General features: G+C 33.4%; 1 long non-coding RNA gene across 1 annotated transcript in view; it reads left to right on the top strand.

Moving 5' to 3' along the window:
• The window catches only part of LOC132681931 (uncharacterized), a 97,522-nt gene extending 79,442 nt beyond the window's left edge, over positions 1–18,080 (top strand). The window contains exon 3 of the long non-coding RNA XR_009611333.2: positions 17,947–18,080. This is a non-coding gene — a long non-coding RNA (uncharacterized LOC132681931). The remainder of the gene's footprint in view (positions 1–17,946) is intronic.
• The last annotated feature ends 369 nt before the right edge of the window (positions 18,081–18,449 follow it).

The following is an 18,449-nucleotide window of genomic DNA, read 5'->3' on the forward strand; positions in this document are numbered from 1 at the left end:
ACTAGATTTGCAGTATACATTCTGCACTATCTTGAACTCACTAGTGGGAGAGTGAGGGGATCGAGTTTCATTTAATTCCCTGATGAAGCAGTGAAATTATTAACTTTCTTATATCTTGATTCTGAAATACTTTACAGAAATATTCTGTGTGACTAAAGATAAGTACTTATAAAATTGCAATGACTGTTTTCAGGAAGAACATTTTTGTGATTGAATTACAAGCTCAAGTAGCTGCTTTTTTCCCCATAAAACACCAGTTTTATTTGAAAGAATGAGTGACAAATAGAGCTATCAGATTTGGGTGTTAGGCAGTATCTTAAAAATGAACAAAGTAAGCCATCCACTTCAAGAAAACTGACAGTATTTGCTGCCGATTGTAAAATCCAACCTTTGAGGAGCAATATAATTCTATAAAGCTTGTATCTGCCACTATAACTTTGACAGATTCATAATACTTAAGAAACATCTAATGAGACTGGCAGTATTTTTGTATTAAATAATTATACGTGTCAAATTTCAGAGCATCTCCGTAATTCTGTGAACCAGTACTTCCAAATGACCATTGCATGAAGATACAAAAGTACATATGGGCAAAGGCTTTTCAGGGTTCAAATTAGTCCAATGGATTTTAATGTGTAAGAATAGAAAATGTTCACTGTTATATTCTCAGATTCTACATGACAGCTAAGCCTTACGAACCTACCTTCTGCCACCTTTTGGTGTGGTAACAAAACTATTAACAATTACCTGAAAATTATTATAATACTCCTCCTTTTTATCAAGCTGCTTTCTATTTGTCAGACGTTAAAAAGATCTGCAAAATGTGGAGCGATGTCACTCTTCTCATTAATTCCTTTTTTTGGTTTTGAAAAAATGCAGTCATTTATTTAAAAATATGTTTTTATGTTGACATATAATGGGTTTATTTTTAAAGTTTATTTATTTTGAGAGAGATAGAGCATAGGGAGGGAGGAGCAGAAAGAAGAAGAAAGAGAATCCCAAGCAGGCTCCACGCTGTCAGCTCAGAGACCTACACCGGGCTCAATCTCATGAACTGTGAGATCATGACATGAGCCAAAACCAAGTGTCAGACGCCTAACCAACTGAATCACCAAGGTGCCCCTATTTTTGTTTTTAAGTGAGTAAAATATTTACTTTTTTTCAGTTTTGTTTTTAATACAGTATATATATATATATATGTTATATATATATGTAACTATACACACACACACACACACACACACACACACACACATCTATTCAGGGGCATTATCAATCAATTGATGAAAAATTATTGTCCTTAAATATTTGAAGTGTTTTTTTATTTTCTGTGGAAATCCTTAATGACATGGTTTTCAAACAATATGTTTTTCTAGAGGCAGATCTTTAAAAACGAAAACTTCAGACTAGTTGTTATCTTACAGGTTTAGATATGAAAGTAGTAATGGCTGTAATCATCACAATATGCAGTCACAAAAATAGGATTTTTACAGTGTTAGCTCATGACAAGCCATGGCAAAATATTTGCTTAATTTATCACCTATTAATCCTCTTTAGAAAACAAGATATATATCTAGGTATATAGTTATGTAGATATGGATGTTCTAGTTTTGTTAAATAACACGTGCAGGTACACATACATATTAATGTGTACACAAACACATGCACGCAAAATAAAATATTAATTTTAAATATTAAATGTGTAATATTAATTGTGTAATATTAATATGTTATATTAATACTATAACATTAATTGTATTCCTTTTATTTTTTTAACTATTTTTTTAAGTAAGCTCTACACCCAAGGTGGGGCTTGAATTCACGACTCCAAGATCAAGAACAGTGTGCTCCACTGACTGAGCCAGCCAGGTGCCCCTACAATATTAATTTTAAAATAAATAATTGAGGATAATATTTGAAATATTTTAAATTATTAAAAATATTTAAATATTTTAAATAATCAAATTTTATTTTCATCTTAGGTAATCACAATACGGACAACCAAACCAGAGACTAATCAAAATGATTCCCTAGTGGTTTTGAATGGAAACTGAATGGAGAAAATAGGAATGGAAGTAAGATTTTTTTAACATAGCTTTGATTTTGAGCCATGCAAATAACTTATTAAACATTAATCAATAACAAAAGCAAATCCTGTAACTGTACACAGAAGTCAATATACTTAATTCTAAATCAAACTGAAAATGTAACCATATAGAAAATATTTTTTTCAAGTAACTTTAGAATACAGTAGTTTTTTTTTTTGCTTTTTTTTAAACCAGGATATTTTCTCCACACAAAAACAACTGCAGAAAAATACTGAATTTCACCAAGGTACTTTATTTCTAGAATCAGGAATGATATTAGAGGTTTTAAAAATATTTATGCTTATATAATAGAAACAAATACACACATTAAAGTAATTAAGACAGAATTCTTGGTTTTCTTTTTTTTTCACATCTATTTATTTATTTTGGAGGGAGAAAGAACATGAGAAGGGTAGGAGCAGAGACAGAGAGAGAGAGAGAGAGAGAGGGAAAGGGAGAGAAAGAGAGAAAGAGTCCCAAGCAGGTTCCATGCTGTCAGCACAGAGCCCGACACGAGGCTCAGACACCTGAACCAAGAGACCATGACCTGAGCTGAAATCAAGAGCTGGACGCTTAACCGACTAAGCCACCCAGATGCCTTGAGGAGTCTTTTTTGAAAGTAAAATTTTTAAATGATAAAAACAAATTGCAAACATAAAATTTTAAAAGCTCAGAAAAGTGTGAGAATGTTTATTTTGAAATGGAAATGTCAACTTGGGTTTGAGAGTACTGATGATCCTACTCAAAAATAAGGGGAAAAAAAGAAATCCTCAAGAGTTTACAGATTCATAAAAGTTCTCAGTTCCAGTCCAGCATATGCTACATTGTCAATTCCCTCATTTGAACTCCATTCACCTCCGTAGAAATGATTTGCCACAGCTTTTGGCTGTTTCCTCTGGTCTTTCTTTCATTCTCTAAGTCCTCCTTTAGTAAGAACAACTCTTTTTTTTTTCCCCCCAGATACATAATATTTCAGTCTGCACCTTATCTGTATCAGGTTGTGAGTACAAAGGCTCTTTTGATTTCAAACAACCTTTGTCATGTTCAGTCCAATTTTCTTATGCATTGCCTTTAAAATATTAGAAGCTCCCTATATATCAATGACTTATAATGAGCTCTATTAGAAAAAAGCCAAACATACAAATCAATTCAAACAAAGCTCTTCTCTACCTATGGTCCCCTAAAAATCTATGATAATATGACACCTTTAAATATTCCTAGAAGGTTTATTATTAACAGAGCCAATCTATAAGGTATAAGTTAGGTAGGGCTTAAAACAAGTATTCTATTTTGCTCACAAGTTTTGGGCTAGAAATTCAGAAATGGTCAGCTCAGAGGTTCATTTGTGACCCAAATATCATCAGCGTGATATGCCTTATTGAGCTAGAAGATTGTATTAATTTCCTAGGGATGCCACAATAAATACCACCAACTTGGTGGCTTTAAACATCAGAAAATTATTTTCTCACAGTTGTGGAGGCCAGAAGTCCAAAGTCAAGCTATATCATCTGCTATCCACAATGCAAATATGTAGAAATATGTAAATATGACTCTGAGAAAGGATCCTTCATTTTCTCTATCTGTAAGTGGCTCAGGGAAATCCTTGACATGACTTGGTTTGTAGCTATATCATTGCAATTTGCCTCTGTCTCTGTTTTTATGACTCTGTCTTCACCAGGGCATTCTTCTCCGTATCTTCTCCTTTTCTGATGCCAGTCATTGGATTTAAAGCCCACCCTCATCCAGGATTTAATCTTGCGATCCTTAATTAATTATATCTTTAAAGACTATTTCCAGATAAGGTCACCTTCTGGAATTCAAGGGGGACATGAATTTTGGGGGGGATACTATCCAATACATAGCAATGAGAGACGTTATTGAACAAGCTGGGCATTCAGTAAAATCTAAAGAAAGGCTATGCTTTAGGGGAAGTACTAATCTAGGCTTAAAGGATGCTCAACACATGCATGAACACAGTTCTAAAATATGCTACAAAATATGGTCCACAGGGCTTTTGCTACCTGCTGGAACAAAACCAAACTATTAAGAAGGCAATAAAATTCAAACATTCAATAGCATAATGTTCACAACTCCAGCATTCCATCATTAATCTTTGCTAATGCAAATATGTAAAACGTATGACAATAAACAAGGAATAAAATGAGTTGAAAGGAAAACTAACAAGTGATAAAGACAATGTAATGAAATGGCCAGGATTTTTACTATTCTAACATCTATTATATTTGTTCAATAAGATAAAGGCAAAAAGGAAAGAAAGTATTAACGAAAAGTGGAAATATATTTATATTTTAAAAGAATCAAACAAGAGTTCTAGAATAAAAGAAAAAAATGCTTAAAACTATAAACTCACTGCAAGGGCTTAAGAACATATTAGATAAATCGTGAAATACAAAAGAACAGTGAACTTAAAAAAGACATTGGAAAATATGAAAAGTAAGAGTGAGAAAATGGATTGAACAAAAATGAAATATTAAAATGTGTCCTAGGTTTAAAACACGTTGAAGTAGAATATATGACAAAAATAGGACAAATCATGGAAAAAGCACAAAGGAAGGGTCTTGTTATATATCAAGTGCTGTAATATCATTTGAAGGTGTACTGTAATAAGATACAAATGTACATTATGAATTTAAGATGTTTCATTTTCTGTTGCCCCCATAACAAATCACAAACTATAAAACAACACATATTTATTATCTTACATACCTGTGATCCAGAAGTCTGGGACAGGTATCATTGGACTAAAATTAAGGTGTCAGCAAGACTCCATTCTTTTCTGGAGTTCTAAGGGAGAATTAATTTCTGCCTATTCAGGTTGTTGGCAGACTATAGATATTTGTGGTTGTAGAAAAGAAGTGCCCATGTTCTTGCTGTCATCTGAGGGTCTTTTCCAGTTTTTAGAGGTCACTGCCTTCCTTGGCTTATGCCCTCCTTGGCCTTTCTCAAAGCCCAAAGGCAAGTTGAGTCCTTCTCATCCACATAATCTAACTCTCTTCCTTTTTTTCAGCGCTTTGACCAGCTGGAGAAGTTTCTCAGTAGTCAGGACTCAGGTGATTAAACTGTGCCCACCTGTATAATCCAGGCTAATTTCCTCATATCTAGATCTTTAGCCTTGATCACATCACCAAAATTCCTTTTGCCATGAAAATTAATACATTCAACGTTTTTAGGGATTAGGGCATGGACATCTTTGAAAGGCCAGTAATCTATTGCTCTAGAACAATCATTAAAAGTATATCATAAAACAATTGCAGTAATTAACAAAATGATATGGACATGACTGTGGATGTAACTCAAAATATATAAGGCAAAAACAGACAGAAATGAAGGACACTAGATAAACTCACAATTACAGTTGGAGATATCGCTACTCTACTCTCAGAAGGTAATAGAAGAAATAGACATAAAATTAGTAAGATATTGAAGACATAAATAGTACAATCATCCAACTTGGTCCATTTGACATTTGTGAAATGTCACACTCAACAATAACAAAATTCACATAGTTTTCAAGTGCATTGTGCTAAGCTTCAAGTGCACTACATAGACCACATGATGGGTTCATAAAACAATGAAGCCCAATGCATCTTACTAGTTTGAAAGTATAAAGAGTGTATACCCTGACCACACTGGAATTGCATTAGAAACCTATAATCAAGTGGTGTCCACAAAATTTTCAAATAATTGGAAACTAAACCACAAAATTCTAAATTATCTATGGATTAAAGAGGAAATTTCAAATAAAATAAGAAAACATTTTAAGCAGAAAATAATAGCACAACCTGTCAAAATTTGTAGGATACAGCTGAGGAAATGCTTGAAATAAATTTATAGCTATAAATACTTTTATTAGAAAAGAAAAAAGGTAAAATGATGACCAAGATTTCCTGAAGAAACTAGAGAAAGATGAGCATTTTAAGCAAAATTCAGCAGAAAGTAGGCAATAATTATAGGAGCAGAAATTAATAAACTGGAAGGCAAATGAATAAAAGGAATTTAAAACACATATACATACGGGCAATGAAAAGTTAGTTTTTGAAAAGTACAATTAAACTGACAAACTTTTAGGGGCACCTGGGTGGCTCAGTCGGGAAAGCATCCGACTTCAGCTCAGGTCATGATCTCTCGGTTTGTGAGCCGAGCCCTGTGTCGGGCTCTGTGCTCACAGCTCAGAGCCTGGAGCCTGCTTCGGATTCTGTGTCTCCCCCTCTCTCTCTCTCTGCCCCTCCCCTGCTCATGCTCTGTTTCTCTCTGTCTCTCAATAATAAATAAACATTAAAAAAATTAAACTGACAAACTTTTAGCTAGACTGAAGGAAGGAAGAAGAAAAGACAAAGTTAACACCATGAAAAATTAGAAAATCTGAACACCACTACAGTGATTGAAGAAATTGAATTAAACATTACAAACAAATTGTCCAACTCCATTTTGACATCACTTCACTTATGAATTTTATAAAACACTGAAGAAAGAAATAATAAATACACTTTTTTTTAAGAAAAATAAAGGTTGAAAGAGCAACTCTAAGCTTATTTTATTAGGCCAACATAACCCTGACTTTAAGCTGCACAAAAGTGGCAATATATAACATATTAATCCCAGCTAGATGTACAAAATATAATGCAACTTTGCAAGTTGGATTTATCTGAGATGCAAAGGGTGTTTTAACATTTGAAAATTATTCAGTGTAATTTGTTACTTAGTAAATAAAAGAGAAAAATATATATGATATCCCTTTCTTAAAGAAACAAAAAAGGTATTTGACAAACATCAAAACCCATTCATAGTTAGAAAAAACAACACCACGTAGGTAGAAGGAAAATCTCTCAACATGATAATGACGAATAACAAAAAAATTTAGCACTAATACCATAATGAGCTCTACAGCAACAAAAAATATTTAATCCAAAAAAAAAAAGTGCCAAGGAGATAGAAATATCAAACTGTTAAAGCAAGAAGAAATCACTTAGTGAGACAGTAAACTAAAACTAAAATGGATTTTTCATCATCCGAACCCTTGGTATTCAAAGTCTGGCTATTCAATCTTGGGATTAAATAATACAAAAGTCAGATGAACTTGTAAGATATTACTTTCGGATCATATTTTCCATCTTAGCTCTCACCACTTATCTAAACTAATTAGTTAATGCATTCAAATAGTGATGGATGCTTGTATACCAGTACTTTAAAAACATGCTGTAAAAACTCTATGAAAAGACATCTTGAGACTGGAAATACATTTCCAAATATACACTCAGATTGTAAGTAAAAATTAGAAATAGTATATTCCATAGAAGTATTAACCAAGAGCAACTATTAAAGTAAAATTTACAAAATAAGAAAAAAAAACCCTGAATTATCAGTGTAGAGATACACTGTTAGAAAGTAAAACTAAAAAAAAAAAATCAAGAAATTTATACCTCAGCACAATAAAAGCTATATAGGACAATCACACAGCTAACATATACTCAATGGTGAAAAACCAAAAGCTCTCCCTCTAAGGTCAGGAACAAGACAAGGATGTCCATTCTGGCCACCTTTATTTAACATAGCATTGGAGTCCTAGACCAATAAATTAGGCAAGAAAAAGAAATAAAAAACATCCAAATTAGAAAGAAAGAAGTAAAATTGCCACTATCGGCAGGTAACATATATCGAAATCTCTAAAGACTCCACCAAAAAACTGTTAGAACTAATCGATGACTGCAGTAAAGCTGCAGAATATAAAAATATACCCAAAAATATGTTGTGCTTTTATACACTGATAAATGAACTATCAGAAAGAGAAATTAAGAAACCAGTCCCATTTAAAATTGCATCAAAAGGAATAAAATATCTAGGAATAAATTCAGCCAAGGATGTGAAAGATCTTTATATTGAAAACTACAAGAGTTTAAGAAATTGGAAAAGACACAAATAAATGGAAAAATATTCCATTCTTGTGGATTGGACAAATTAATATTGTTAAAATGTCCATTTTAACCTAAAGCAATGTACAAATTCATGTAATCTCTATCAAAATTCCTTCCTGTTTATTCAGTTCTGTGCTGCTATTTCTTCCCATTTTGATTCCAACCCAGACCCCAAGGTATTCTTTATTTTTTTTCTAGCGATGGTTTATAATTCATTCTCTGACCTTACATGTGTCTATTTGACTGAAGCTGAGATCAGCCTTCCTTTCTATCCCCTATGTCACAATGATCCCTTTCAAAGAAAAGATCAACATTTATAATGCCAGAAACACAGTAAAGATGCAAGTTGCACTTGTGGCCTTATCTCTCTTGTTCTAACATTTTGATCCCTGTTCCCAGTGCCATTGCCATCCTGCCTTCTGCACAAACTTTACAGTTACCTTCTGGTACAAACAAGGTAGACATGAAAAGATAAAATAATACAGATTTTGAGTGGCTGTAGAGCAAAATGGAGAGAGAACACAAAATAGTAGCCAGGAGGATGGAGTCTATAACTAGATCACATTCTTTGTAATTAGTTGTGTGAGGATGAGAAATTTACTTAAACTCTGTATTTCAGTTTTGATATTTGTACAGAGGGCTAATAGCATTGTATGCCTTCTATAAATTTACAAATATTAAATTAATTCATCTTTTTATGGTGTTTAGAAGTACATAGTAAGTCCCACACAAGTATTAACAAATACTTAAATAAATGGAATACAAATTGTACTGATGACAACAGACTGTACCTTTTAGAAGAAGTTTTCCTAAAGGAAATTAAGTATTCTGTTAGTGTTTTTCTTTATTAAATAATAATCTTAGGCTCTATGTGAGGGATTGAGGATATATTCTTTGCATGGAATGGGAGGAAAATTCTCAAGACAAGGGGTTGCTCTTCCCACGCCCCCACCCCGCCAAGGACTTTCCAAAATAGAGAGGGTCAGTTACATTTAGAAGAGGGGTCAGCAATTTAAAGGCAGATGCAAATAAGAGGACAAGATCTTTTAAGAGACATGAGGTTATGCTTTAGTTTGGGAAGTTCTATAGACCTTTGTTATACAGAGTAAGAATTGTGGACTAAAATTATCATCATTACCTGGAAGCTTACTAGCAATGTAATATGTTGGAGTTTACTCTAGCCCCACTGAATCAAAATTGCTGGGAATGGGTCTGGGCATGTATGTTTTAACGAGCTCTCCATGTTTGTTTAACGATTCTTATGCACGCTGACCTTGGACTACTGGTCCTTGTTGCACTGTGCCTCATTATTATTGGACTGTAAGAAAATACTCATTAAAATGTACATGCAGTTATCAGTTTGTGCTTAGGAGAATTAGGAGAGACTTCCTATTGTACTGAGAAGTACAGAAGAGGGCAGCCTCTCCTCTGGTTTCAGGCAGACGAAAGTCGTAGTTACAGAGAAGGTTGCTGAAATTAGGTTGTTGGCTAACAACAAAAACATCAAGTTTGTGGAAGACGAGAAAGCCTGATAATAACCTGAAAGGTTTTTTTCTGAAAACATATGAGGCTAAATCTTTGAAAACTCTCACAAATTGCTGGGTAAAAGGTGTTGGTGAAATTATTTTTGACAAGTAGGCTGTCTGAGGCTCAAGTATTTATATCTTGGTTATGGAAGGAAATGGGACCTTATTTTTCTCAGCACAGAGGAATAAGGCCTCATTCCTCTGTACAGACAGGCCTCATTCCTCTGTGTCTGTCTATCAATCATCCATCTGTCAATCACTTATCTCACTATCTCATTTAGTGTCATCGCCTCTAAACACCATTTTAGATTGTAACTATATACTGTTTGCTCTGCTTCCTCAATCCTATCCCTCTTCAGTTTATCTTTCACACATCAGTAATGGCAACCTTTCTAAGACCCAAATCTTATATACTTCCCCTTGCTTTCAGATAGATTGAAAACTTGTATGGTAAATAGGCCTTTTTTTGGTTCTTGATCATTGTACTTTGCCAATACCCATACTCTGATCATTAGCAGACCATTGTCTAGTCTTACTGAACATCTTGGCATTCCTAGATAAGTATATTCTGTTATTTATAGATGTTTTCAAAGGTTGACTTCTCTAGACCTTTCAAGTAGAAAACTGATAATTTACTCTCAAGGCAAGTTAGACCTCATCCTCTCCAAATAACATTGCCATCCTCAAGATTGGATTAAGTTAGTTTTCCTGAAAACTTGTATTTAAATACATCATAGTATATTGTAATGATTTGTTTACTTATCTGAATATCTCATTAAATAATAAGCTTCTTAAAAGAAAGTATTGCATTTAATTCATTCGTAAGCTCCTGGTGTGTAAATCAATGCCTGACTGGAAGAAGTTATTCAAAACATATTTGTAAATAAATCAGTGAATAAATGAATGGAAAACTAATGAATGAAGTATGTGTCCCTTAATTAGTTAATATGGTCTGAGCACAAAGAAAAGTAGCTGTGTGGGTAGGCTCAGATTTCAGGCCAACACTAGTTCAGGGAAGGGTAAATCAAGGAACTTTAGCTAGCTTCATTATCTGGTCAATTCACATGATGTCCATCTTTTGCTCTGATTCTGTCACCGTATTTATGGCCTCATTTGCCCATGTTCATGCTCCCTTCTTCATGTGGATGAAGTGTTCCAGGTATTTATTTCTAGTACTTCCTAAATTCAAGCTATTCTCCCTCAAGAAGACTGAGAGTGTCCTCCACCATGTAGCATAATCCCTGCTAACGTCTAAAAGACTTTCCTAAACTGCAAATGCATAGTTGTCTTTCTGGATATCTGATTTTGAAATGGTCCTGAAATTTCAATCACTAAGTGACTCATCTGTCTAGGAACACACTTATTTTTTAATGTTTATTTATTTATTTTTGAGGGAAAGAGTGGGTGAGGGGTAAATAGGGAGAGAGAGAATCCTAAGCAGGCTATTGTGCTGTCAGCACAGAGCCTGATGTGGGGTCTGATCCAAGAGATCATGACCTGAGCTGAAATCAAGAGTCGGATGCTTAACCGACTGAGCCACCCAAGAACCCTATCTTTGGTTTCATCCTTCTAATACCCCTTTCTTGCTTCAACTGTCACTATCTTGTTTTTGAACACTATGCCCTGTATATGGATCTCATTTTCATTGGTCTGTGTCTGGTGCCCATACCATCACTGGAACTGAGTCTCTTTCCAGTTTCTTCTCTTGTCACTCTGCTAATCCACCTCAGCACAGAAATAAACAACTTGACTGTCTTTGTATTCTCCACTACACTCAGAATTCAAAACATGGCCAATGCCCAATAATGTCTTGTTATATATCCCATGAATATATATATAATTTTTCTTCATCCTCCAATTGCTATTTAATTTTAAATAATTAAAAATCCTTTACTATGTGGAACATGATATTTTTAATACAGTATAGATCTTAAAATCAGCTTTGTTATTTAATACCTTTATAACATGAGGTGGTCACTTTATCTCTCTGAGCCCCATCCGCAAAATAGTCATAATATATGCCTCTAAAGGATAACATTAACATTGAACTGTGGCGTGTATTTCACATTATTGTCTCATAGTAAATAATCACTATAAAGTGATTATTCCCATTGGCACTATCATCAATATCAGATAAGTTTCACTGAAACCCAGTTAACACATAGTAAATGTTATAATACATTAATTTCATTATGCAATATATTCAATGTATATTAACACATTAGTGCTATGTGTGTGGATATAATATACACTCTTCCTATATTTTTAGCATATTCCTCCTAGTAACCTTGGGTTAAAATCTATACTAATTCCTATTTTATAGAAATTCAAATCTTATAGGAATAAAGTTACTTTTCCAAGTTTACACAGATAAATATTGGTGGAGAAAAGACTCAGGGCTGTCTGACATCAATGTCTGTGCTAATACTGGCTAATTTTTAAATGCCAAGAGATTAAAAACAAAGGAAAAGGAAAAAAGAGAAATATGAAGATTAAGAGGAGAGTGAGAAAGAGGAGGAAAAATTGGGAGATTTCATCTTTATGTAAAGAAAATTAAATCCATTAAAAAGCACTACAGAAGTAGTTTCAATGTGATTTCATGATCTTATATATGTACAATATGCATGGATATTCATAATTCCTGATTTGTACTATGTATCAAATTATATCACCTCATCCCTAAAAGGCAATTAGTAATTAATAAAGAAGTCATATCTTGTAGTAAAATTACACTTATCATGAAATTTCAGAAATTAATCAGCCAGTGAAGCATATTAAGCTTTTGCAAAGGCTTTCCTGGCCTCATGCACATACGGTATAAGAATTTAAGTAACATAAAATGCATTGAGGGAAGTAATGTCAATGAACATAATAAGGCGATATGTTTGAATTACTTTATTTAAAGGCTAATACCAAAAAAATTAGTCTTGAAGATATGGTAATATGATTTGCATTGAAGTATGCAAATATCATGTGCTTATGAACAAAAAAAATTTAAAAAATGATTTAATATAAAATAAAAATGAATTTTTAATGTTATGGTGCATCAGAATTTATAATACAAGACTATTTTCAAGGAAGACAAATCCTTTAATTTTTTAAAAAAAATTTTAAATGTTTATTTTTGAGAGAGAGAGAGAGAGAGAAAGAGAGACAGAGCATGAGCAGAGGAGGGGCAGAGAGAGAGGGAGACACAGAATCTGAAGCAAGCTCTAGGCTCTGAGCTGTCAGCACAGAGCCTGATGTGGGGCTCGAACTCACAAACCTCGAGATCATAACCTGAGCCAAAGTCAGTGGCCCACCCAACCAACTGAGCCACCCAGGTACCCGGGGGAAAAAAATCTTCAAACTTATTTTTATGAAGACTTCTTTAGGTCATGAGTAATATAAGTAAATATAACTGTAAGCAAAAAATATAGATGATGTTTACTGAAACTTTATTTTCACTTATTTACTTTCTTAACTCAAATTATAAAAGTTATTTTTAACTTAATGTGAAGATTTAATCTTTAAGTCATGTTAGCTGTCAAGCTTTGAGTTATTCAATTATATAGAGAAAATCCTCAGTTAATAAAAGTTTAATACAATTTAAGCTTCCCAAGACTATTAAATCTCACACCCATAATGTATCAAAAGCACTTGTTAGATATTCAAAGGTAATCTGTAGGCATTCTACAATAATAATGAATGCAAATCTCTGTAGGCATAAAAGGTAATACAAAAATCAGGTAGAGCACATTATAAGCCAGGATGTCCAAAGTTTATCTTCATAGTGCAGCCTCACTGCAACTAAAATAATACCAAAAAATAAATTAAACATACATAATGACTAAGCACTTGCTTCTAATAATGGGTGGAGCAAGCTTAGCCAGATAACATAGAAGTCTGCTAAATGCACTCTTGGCCAATTTAAATGTTTGGTCAATTGCTTGTACTGTAATTTTAAGTGTGTTTGAAGATAAATTTGGTTGTTTACATTTGAATATTGGTTGGTTGACCACGACACAACAGAAATTTGAAAAATTACACTGTATGTTGTTAAATAAAATGAAATGTAATCTATTTAAACCAGATGATGATTTTATCATTAACACTTCTGAAAAAATACCTATTTGTCTTACAAGACATTTACATACTTTAGATGACAAGGTGTTGAAATTAAAAGTGAAAAATTAAATACTGCACTTCTTAAAATGTGTATTTTGATCCTAGGAAAGATGTATAGGAATTCAAAATATAACCTATGGCATAGTCACATAATTAATACATAAACACTAACATTTACTCAAATAACAAATTTTTAAGAATTAATAATATATTACTAGAAAACATAATTGAGGGGTGCCTGGGTGGCTCAGTCAGTTAAGTGGCTGACTTTTGCTCAGGTCATGACCTCAAGGTTCATGAGTTCGAGCCCCATGTCAGGCTCTGTGCTGACAGTCTAGAGCCTGGAGCCTGCTTAGGATTCTGGGTCTCCCTCTTTCTCTGCTCCTCCCCCACTCACACTCTGTCTCTGTCTCTCAAAAATAAACTTAAAATTTTTTAAAGAAAAGAAAATATAATTGAGATGGTGATGAGCTTAATTTAAAACTCTGGATCTTTCATTATGTAGAATGTTATTGGTAAAAGTCATTTGACGAGAGTAAAGGGGGTCTTAGCATGCCTTTTGTCTAACTATGAAAACATTGAGGAAAATTTCAGTATTGGTGCTGAAGCTTATCAGCAATGCTAGAGATTGTAATTCGTTGATAATTTTAAATGTAAATTTCTCTTATTTAGTTTTGTTAAAAAGAAAAGACAGATGGAAGTAGACAGTGAAGAAGGAAGGAAGGAAGGGAGGAGGAAGGGAGAGAGGAATGGGGAGGAAGGAAGAGAAAAGACATGTTAAGACTATAGTTCAGCATTTTTTGAAAACAAAGACTTTGAAAAAAAACATAAAGTCTAATTTGAATTATAAACCAACATTAAACTATGTGACTTAAAAAAACAAAAAAAATATTTTCCTCATCTATAAATAGCTCATAGGTGTTATGTGAATTTTAAAAGACTGTATCAATAAACTCTTGGGACACTATCTCAAGAAGTGAAAGCTATGTAATAATGATAATAATACAGTCCATAACTAGAAGGTTGTGTTTCGGCAATGAAAAAAAAAAAGATAAAAATCTTCACTCTCAAGGACTTTATACTGTATTATTAGTTTCTCAGGCCCACTGGAATAAAGTACCACAATTTGAGTAGCTTAAAATAATAAAAATACATTCTTTCACTGTTCTGAAAGATAGAAGTCTGAAATCAAGATGCTGGCAGAGTTAATTCTTTCTTGGGGGTATCAGAAGAATATTGTGCTTCATGCCTCTCTCCCAGCTTCTGGTGGTCACTGGCCATCGCTAACATGCCTTGGTTAATGGCAGTATAACTTCAGCCTCTGCCTCCTTCCTCACATGACCTTTTACCTGTGCCTTTTCTCCTGTTCTTATATGGATATTGAATTAATCATCTACCCTACTCCAGTGTAACCTAATCTTGACTTAACCAGTTATATCTGTAATGACTGCATTTCTAAATAATTTCACATTCTAAGGTTCCAGGAAGAACACAAAGTTTTCCAGGCACTAATACAATCAGCAAAAACTCTTAAAGGATGAAAATAAGTAATACACAAATATGTAAAATGCATAGTATATTATACAATGCTAATTTCTGGAAATAAAATACAGCACAGAAGGAAAAGGTTGTCATCTTAAATGAGGCGGTCAGGCAAGTTAAACTTAAGGAGAGCCTTACAACATATAGCAGAGGAGTGCTGTGTGAATCAATATACAGCGACATGATATATCAACTAATTAATGTGCAGATAATTCTTAGAAATCAAACTACCACTTCTATGTTCACAATAGCAAAGTTCTAGCTATCTTAACTATCCTAAACTTTTTGTCTTTGGAACTTAATCAGCTAACTCTAAGGGGAAACCTGATACTGAATATCAGGCTTACTTCTCTGCATTCTGTTAGCTCCTGTGCCTTGGTCACTAAGGACCTGGCTGTTTGATAACCTTAAACTGCAACTTTTATCTCCCCTTGGATTGCCTAAACAATTCTGGCTTCTGTCTCCCTGAAGCCTTTGTCCAGATTCTCATCAGTCTTTTTCTCCATAGAAGAATCAGCAGATTCCCAAGAGGAAGAGTGGTGTGCAAAAAATTCCACTTGGCTCAATGAGCTTCTTCTGTTCTCATTGGCATCTGGCTGCCTTACAAGATATTTGTTGTATTCAGACAGTTTTCTCTATTTATCTTTATTTTTTAAGTGTTTTTTAAAATTTTTTTAATGTTTATTTATTTTTGAGACAGAGAGAGGCAGAGCATGAACGGGGGAGGGTCAGAGAGAGAGGGAGATGCAGAATCCGAAGCAGGCTCCAGGCTCTGAGCTGTCAGCACAGAGCCCGATGTGAGGCTCGAACTCACGGACCGTGAGATCATGACCTGAGCTGAAGCTGGACGCTTAACCGACTGAGCCACCCAGGAGCCCCAGTTTTCTCTATTTAAATATGCTTCAGTGATGGAAATTTTAGTCTTCTCAGACTTTTTTCCTATTAAGTAGCAGCTGAAGTGCTACTGAACTTTTAATCCATTATGATGGCTTTACCATCTGATTCTCTGTTTTGTTATCTTTCTTCTCCCTAACCCAACTAATTTTGTGATAGTCTCTTTGGCTCATTGTTCTCTAGCTAGATCTGTTTAAGTTCTTTGAACGTATTAGGCTTTTCTCATATTGGGACATTTGCCTGTGTGAGGCTGGAAATAACTCCATACCTGGCTCTACCTATAGCTTTTTGCATTTTATCCTTTAGATCACAGCTGAAATTTAAAATGTCATTGAGAGACTTATTCTGGCATAAGTTTTAAGTAAAGTAGATTCTCACCTACCAGTTATATTTCTCAGATATTGGTCACTTTCATTAATAAAGTGTATCATGACTTTTATGGCATTATTGTTGTCTTACTTATCCCAAGAATATAAAACGACCATGAAATAAGAAACTTTGTCTTCCTTATTTTGCATTTTAACATTAGTTCCTGGTACTGTGCTCGATATATAAGTATTAAACAAATATTTGTTGAATTAATTTTAAAAGCCTATTGAACAAATGAAATATGAGCCGGTTCAGATACATAAATGCATCATGGTTTTGCATGAAATTAAATTTGATGCAATTCATCAAAAAAGAAAGGGAAGTGTTTGACTCAAACAGCATTAGAACCTCCATTTTAGGAATCAGAACAGATCTTCCTCCTTGTCAGGTTACCCAATGAAATCACACAATCTCTAAACTACTGTGAAACTTTACAGGAATTTTGAGGCAATAATAAATAAGTAATTTCTATAGTCATGTGAGTACAGATTAATGATTTTAATTTACTAGTAACACTTTTTGGAAAGACTGGTTTTAAAATCATACATGCATCATATATGCATTACATTTTAGGAAATAATTTTATTTTCTTAATTAAAAATTTAAATATTGTTTTAAGACCTCATTCTCTACATATTCTCCCTAATTTTAGCTTTTAGTCATCATGTCAACATCTTCTAGAGTTTCTGAACTTCAGCTTCTCAATTTCTAGTACTCAACCAGTTATCCCCTAAATTTGTATTTTTATTCTCACTTTTCCCTCCATATGAGTGACTCTCCATCCTCTTTAAACCTCTCTAACATGTATAGTCATTCAACAAATACATATTTACAAAGAAACTGCAATGTTCCAGAAAAGTGCTAAATCGTAGTGATAATATGGTGACAATACAATGGTAATATTTTCACTTCGTTTCTACTCTCACAGAGCTTATGGTCATATAAGTTATATAGTTAGTTGAGATGGACATTAATAGAAAATAGGAAATTTAACTGTAGAAGATAATATGAAATGTATATGCACAATATTATATATTTAGTAGATAATTTCACATTATCAAGGATGTTGGAATAACCTTCTTTAGGTATTTAATGTGTTAATTTATACAGTATTTAATCAATCCTCTGATGCTATAAATATGAAGAGTTAACATTATTTTATACACCAAGAAATAAAATGTATATAAGTTAAACTTTACCACTATCTTTTATTATTTAAAATTTTTATTTCATACTGTTGAGTGGTTTAGATGCATTTAGACAGTTGTTTAACATGTAACTCCTGCGCATATACACATTAAATGGCAACTCTTTAAATTGGCTTTTCTAAGTCGCTTCCTACTTATTGTCATCAGTAACATCTTTTCCCACACAATATGATCTTTTGTAGCATCAACGGATTGTTGGCACAATCCTTTTTTGCACAATCGAAAACCTGCTGATGATATAGCATTTCTTGAAATATTGTTCCATCTATTCTTTTTCCAGAATGCTTTTCCAAGACACTGACCCCTATTCTATAAATTGGTTGCTGCTCCTTCCTTATTTCTGAAATGACCTTTCATCTTTCTCTCAGTAAGTTCACGTATATCTAAATTTTAAACCCTGTTTGTTTAAGGCATAGGAAGTCTCTGACAAATTGATATTCATGTTTTCATAATGCTACTGAACAATATGTGACCAGCCTCTCATTACTTTAAAATACCTTTCATCTCTTCTGTGGGATTTGGTCAATTCTTCTGTCTTGACTTTCTTTGCTCAGTTTGTAATTATCCATATTTTTGCACATACCTCAGTAGCAAAATATAACAAAGTTTTATCTGCTTGCAGGCATTGTCCTTGGTTTTCATTAAGCACTTGGTTGTTTCCTTGAAATAAATAATTAAATTGTAATTATTATTCTGACAATGATTATTTGCTTCACTCATAGAAGTTATTGCTCTCTGTTTTAGTGCCTTTCTGAACTAAAATGACTTAGTATCTCAATCTAA

This window comes from Panthera onca, chromosome A1 (assembly GCF_046562875.1).
Source record: "Panthera onca isolate mPanOnc1 chromosome A1, mPanOnc1 haplotype 2, whole genome shotgun sequence".
Taxonomy (NCBI): domain Eukaryota; kingdom Metazoa; phylum Chordata; class Mammalia; order Carnivora; family Felidae; genus Panthera; species Panthera onca.